Here is a 6,637-nt window from a genome sequence, read left to right as displayed (position 1 = left end):
GTGAGATTATTGTATTTGCCCAATACTCAACTGCTGATCAGAAATTTGGCTATTGTCTTAGTCTGAGTGTTTGCCCAGTGGCTGGTTTATCTGGAATTTCCTGTGCCTCACATGTGAACTTGCTATAGTTGTGTTGGGAGAAGGATAGGTAGGGCTCCAAGTGGGGACTTCTTGTACCCTTATGGTAGATGGGGTACAGAGGAATCATCTTTCTAGTTGGACACTGAAATTTGGTTTTCAGACAACTTACTCCCATAAAAATGTTGCTCATTTGGTGAATGATTGAAAATGCAAAGTTGAAAGTGGTACACTACCATCCAGCTGGAGCAAACTTTGAACCTAATACACTGTGGAGAGACCCTGCTTCTGCGTGTGGCCCCTGGTGAGTTTAATATGACCTGTCCAGCAATAAGGGGGCAGGATGGATTTTGTAATTTGGAAACCTGAATAATGCTACTTTGAGGACATTGTGGGAAATTAAACCAGGAGCTAAATTAAGTTTCCTGGTACTAGACCAGCATTTCTCAACCTGGGGGTTGGGCCCCCTGGGGGGGGGGTCATGAGGGGTGTCAGAGGGGTCAATCAGAAAACACAGTATTTTCTGTTGGTCATGTGAGTTCTGTGTAGGAAGTCTGGCCCAAATCTCTCATTGGTGGGGTTCAGAATTCTCTTTGATTATAGGTGAACTATAAATCCCAGCAACTACAATTCCAAAATGTCTATTTTTCCATACTCTACTAGTTTTCACATTTGGGCATATTAAGTATTTGTGCTAAGTTTGGTCCAGATCCATTATTGTTTGAGTCTACAGTACTCTGTGGATGTTGGTGAACTACAACTCTAAAACACAAGGTCAGTGCCCACCAAACCCTTCCATATTTTCTGTTGGTCATGGGAGTTCTGTGTGCCAAGTTTGGTTCAATTCCATTGTTGGTGGAGTTCAGAATGCTCTTTGATTGTCGGTGAGCTATAAATCCCAGCAACTGCAACTCCCAAATGACAAAATCAATTCGTCCTCCCCAACCCCGCCATATTTGGGCGTATTGGGTATTTGTGCCAAATTTGGTCCAGTGAAGGAAAATACATTCTGCATATGAGTTATTTACATTATGATTCATACCAGTAGGAAAATTACAGTTATGAAGTAGAAACAAAAATAATTTTATGGTTGGGGGTCACCACAACATGAGGAACTGCATTAAGGGGTCATGGCATTAGGAAGGTTGAGAAACACTGCACTAGACAGAAGCAATATTGATAGGAGTTGGACATATTTCAAGCTGTCTTGAACATGTCAGCTAACTGGCTTCACAATATTTCTACTTTTACAGAGAAACAGCCCTCTCTTTGAAGGTCCAATCCAAGTGTAGCTTCAAAATGAATAATTGTAGGAGGAAGCAGGGAGCAGTCTTGAAACTGGCTCATAAAACTGTCATTTGTACGACAAGGCATGTGCACATGTTATCAGGAGTCCATTCACACTACAAAATTAATACTATTGTTCCACTTAATACGATTATTCCACTTTAAATGTCATGGGTCCATCCTATAATATCCTTGGATATTTCTTGGTTGGAACAGTATTCTAATCTACCCATTACATCAGTTGCAACTGAACAAGTCCAACTAAATCACAAATTATGAAACAGGATGCCATTCTCTATGGTAGAAGAGTCTCTCTTGCTTCTTTCTCCTGCAACCCTACCCCCACTTGATGTGCACAAACACTTCCATTCACTTCGAAATGTGTCTCAAGCTTAGTGAAGATAATTGATCCTCCTGGCTACAGAAGGGTAGGGCAGGGAGCTAAAGTGAGTAGCAAGAGGGGCAGATGGTCTCTTGAAGGAGGTTCCCCACACTAGATTCCCCAGATGCCCACATCATAACAGCAGGGCTGTCTCCTCAGCAAACCACTTGACTGAAACAGCAGTTCTTATGACTTTCATGATACGTTCTGCTTAGCAACGGTTTGTGGAGGGCATTGCCCTTTTCCACAGAGGGTTTGCTGTCTCACTCAACATATAACATGTTTATAAGATGATATCACTTTACACAAGCCTGTAAATTTTACTGATGGAAAGACACTTCCACTCACAAATGATTTAATTTAAAAAAGAACAAGATTATACATCACACTAGAGAAAAATTCCACTTAAAATCCAGTTTCTGCCTCCTGCAGAATTCTGGGGTTGTAGTTTAGGGAGGAGCCTTTAACAGCCTTACTAAACTACAAACCCCAGAATTCTGCAGGAGACAAAAACCAAATTTTAAGTGGATTTTTTTCCTCTAGTGTAAGTACTGAGTGAGGAAAAAGCTTTTCTAACAAGAACCCCCTCCTAGCAAATGTCACCATCTGCAAATGAAATGTTTGGTTTGGGTTGTTTTTTTTTAATGTATCCCATATGTCATGTTTTGCTTTTTATTTGTTTCCTGGGCTAGGTGACCTGGGAGCTTAAATCCTAATAATAATAATAATAACAACAACAACAACAACAACAACAACAACAACTTTATTTGTATACCTCGCCTCCATCTCCCCAAAGGGACTCGGGGCGGCTTACAGAGGGACAAGCCTAAGGATTAGAAATAAAACAGACACAGTAAAAACAATTGATAACAATAAATAAAATCAATTAACATCTTTAAAACAATACCCTGGCTGGCTAATTTGGCACTGGGTTCAGGCTCAGAGTAAATGCAATGATTCCTTGGGAGAGCCGAAGGAAAGTGCAATACTTAGAGGGCTAGTACCTTTGGCCATGAAAGTGTCATAAGTACAGGAAAGGGGCCACCTAAAGTGCCGGAGCTTAGATAAGTTCAGGATAATTCTCAAGCAAACTGCCTAGTCAAAGGAACAACGGAATAACCAAGTTTTTAATTCCTTGCGGAAAATGGAGAGAGTGGAGGCCTGTCTAATCGCTCTAGGAAGAGAGTTCCAGAGCCGAGGGGCCACCACAGAGAAGGCTCTCTCCCTCGTCCCCACCAATCACACTTAAGACAGCGGTGGGAGCGAATGAAGAGCCTCCCCAGAGAATCTTAGAGTACATGCTGGTTCATAGGGGAAGATGCGATCACAAAGATAAGCAGGTCCTGAACCATTTAGGGCTTTGTAGGTGATCACCTGAACTTTATATTGGGACAGGAAACTTACTGGTAGCAAATGGAGTTGTTTGAACCGTTGTTGAATGGGTTAACTGTTCTCTGTAATCTGGCCGCAGATCTTTGGGCCATCTGTAATTTCTGGGTCATCTTCAAAGGCGTAGATTGTGTTATAGAAGATTAAACCCTACTAGATAGTGACCATATTACATATTTATTGATATTTTATAGTTCATAGTCAAGAGCAGGTCGTGACCTAGTGGAGCTTAAGCTTGTTTTACCACAAAACTGAGCAGAAAATGGTCCACCCTAGAAGGCTGCTGGATTTGGATAGCTTCTTTGGGCTTTTTTATTTTATTTTCAGAGGAATTCTGTACTGATGTGTTTGGATTGGTCTGGTAAGAAGAACTAGAAGATAACAAGAGCTTTCATATTTGCCACTGAATAAGACAGTGACCAAACAGATCGGGCCCTTGTTCTATTGAAGCTCATTGAGATCTATGGTCATTCTTCCCTCAGCAGTAATTCACACCTGTTGCTGCTAAAGCGTTTGAACTACTTTTAATAAACATGGACTATTGTGGTTTTGCTGATTTATTGTAGCTCTAATATTTGTTTATTACATGTATTGTTTATTAGTTGGAGGACATGAGAGAAGCCTCCCCACAGGATTGCAACACATTCGGGCATCCCCTGGGCAACGTCTTTGTAGACGGCTGATTCTCTCATAACAGAAATGAACAGAAGCGACTTGCAGCATGCAACCAAACCAACCAACCAACAAACCTTTTCAGGACTAACTATGACAATAATCTCAGTCAACATCAAAGGCATGTCAGTTTCCAAAGAATAGCTTCTGTATGAACTGTGCCAACGTAAGAAATGTGATGTTTATTAGTTATATTTATTTATTTACAGCATTTATATTCTGCCTTTCTCACCCCAAAGGGGACTCAGGGTGGATCACAGAACATACATATGCAGCAAACATTCAATGCTGTTTTTATACACAAACAAGACAGATAATTATACATAGATAGAGGTATATATAGTCTTTTCCCATCTTCAGAATCTTGGAAGCTTTGTGCTCTCGCTCCCCCATGTTTCTTGTATGATAGTTGAGAATGTATCTATTTCTTCTCTCCTCTCTGTTTCTACTCTCATTCTGATTGGTTGTTTAAAATGGATACTTTTCTACTGCAAGTTTTTTTGAATCTGACTTCTGCCTTCTTACACTTTTAGTATGGAGAGTATGTGCTGTGTGCTTTAAGATCTACTTGTGTGTCAGGAGAGATGTAGTGATTGAATTTTTCTCTCTCTTGAAACCTTAGAAGAGATGGGTGTTAGGGTACATCAGTCCCAGTTCTTTACCATGAAGAAATGTAGTTAGTTCTTTATTATTGTAAATAAACCTTTAGGCCTGCTTTGAAACTGTATAACCATATGTGTCAGACTACAATGCTTATCATCCACAGCCACCATGACTTTGTTATCCCACATGTCTAGATAGCAGTAGGTTGAAGAAAGGTGGCCCTGAAGCTTGGAAAAAATGGTTATTGAGATTGTTTTTAATGAGCGCTTATTGACTACTGTCTATGCTGGGTGGAGGATTCTAGAAGTTGTATTTTAAAAAAACTTTTGCAAGTATTGGCTTCCATAAGAAAATAGTCATAGGTTCAAGACCACCAAGCATGAGCAATTTTGTGTATTCTTTCAAGATTTCATCGCAGAGGACTAAACAGTATGGAATATTTTCCCAATTGACTTGACAGTGGTGCAGAAACATGTGTTGGAGTGTCAGAAAGAAGATAAATGAGGAGAAAGAGTCAGGAAGATATTTTATAAAGGCAGAATGAACTAATTCATCAATATGACACCAATGTTTATTATGGTGGAAGAACAGCACTATTTTACAGTTAATAGAATTATACAGCAATATGTAATAAAATATAGTTGTATATAAAAGCACACCACTAAAACCAAATGAACACACACACACCTCCACTATAATGTTTAATAGGAAATCTTCAAAATATTACTGTTGTACAGTCAGCCTCCCACGTTTACAAGAGTTAGGGGCAAAAGTGGGAAAACGGTGAATATTCACTCCTGAAAGAGTTATCATGGAGAAAAAGAGTCTCCACTGATGGTTTCTCACCAATTCTTGTTTCCACAACAAGCCAAAATGTTTAAAATCGAATTATCACAGAGTCAGAAAATGAGGTGAAATCTTTTGTACAGGGGCACAGACAGCAGAACAAACACCACAGGATGTTAAGGCTTCCATATGCTATCCAAAGCTAATATATATTTATTGACTAGAGTTACATTAAAAAAATGTACCTTTTCCAACTTACATACAAATTCAACTTAAGAACAAACCCACAGAACCTATCTGTCTGTATTGCATTGTCTGGATTCTCCTCTTGTGGGCCAACATGTAAAAAACTACATACAATCCAATCGGCTCTGCTGGGTGGCTCCATGGAGACACATGGTGGCAAAGCTCTTTTCCCTTGCCTTCATTAGTACAGATAAACTGCTGCCTGTGTTCAGAAGAGTTTATCCAAGGTGATTTTTCACTAATCACTGTCTCATTTAATTTGCTGCTTTCAGTCCCATTAAAAATCATGGAGCTAGTTGGGCTCCAATGTGTGAAAAGGAGCACTCCAGAACTTCTTGTCCCCACCATCTTGGTCAATTTCTCACCTGCTTGAGGAAAATCCGTAAGAGAGTCATGAGTAATCTACTCAAATGCATCTTCAGAGTATTTATTCCTGTGGAATATTTATTTGCTTAATACAGTGCTTGGAAAAACTATTTAATTTTGGACTGTCCCTCCCAGAATCCTCCAGTGGCCATGCTGTCAGGGGGCTTCTGGAAGGAGTACTATTAAAAAAGTGACTTTTCCAGACTGGAAAAGGCGTGTTGCACTTTTAAATCACTGCCCCTGGTGATGCAGTGGGTAAAACCGCTGAGTTGCTGAACTTTTGTTGACCGAAAGGTCACAGGTTTGAATCAGGAGAGCAGCATGAGCTCCCACTCTCAGCCCCAGTTTCTGCCAACCTAACAGTTCGAAAACATGCAAATGTAAGTAGATCAATAGGTACCGCTTCGGTGGGAAGGTAACAGCGTTCCATGCAGTCATGTCGGCCACATGACCTTGGCGGTGTCTCTGGACAATGCCAGCTCTTCAGCTTAGAAATGGAGATGAGCACCAACTCCCCAAAGTCGGACACGACTGGACTTAATGTCAGGGGAAAACCTTTACCTTATCATGAAACAGTCACAAAGGGAGCAGTTTACCCTTTGGGTTTAGAGAATATTAGTATCATAACCATACACTCCAATTATCTGGCCACAACACCTTGTATTTTTAAGCTGCTGCTTCACTTAGGTTTCAGTTTCTGATCTCTCTCCACTTAAATGCATAAGAAACGATTGAATGTGTGAGTCCATCCATCACTTTTAGTCCAATTGACAACTCCATTCCAGTGCCCAAGGGAGGAAACTCATAAACCTTTAGTTACTTTGCTAT

The sequence above is a fragment of the Anolis sagrei genome, chromosome 3 (genome assembly GCF_037176765.1).
Source record: "Anolis sagrei isolate rAnoSag1 chromosome 3, rAnoSag1.mat, whole genome shotgun sequence".
Taxonomy (NCBI): Eukaryota; Metazoa; Chordata; class Lepidosauria; order Squamata; family Dactyloidae; genus Anolis; species Anolis sagrei.
Note: the sequence above shows the minus strand (reverse complement) of the source record.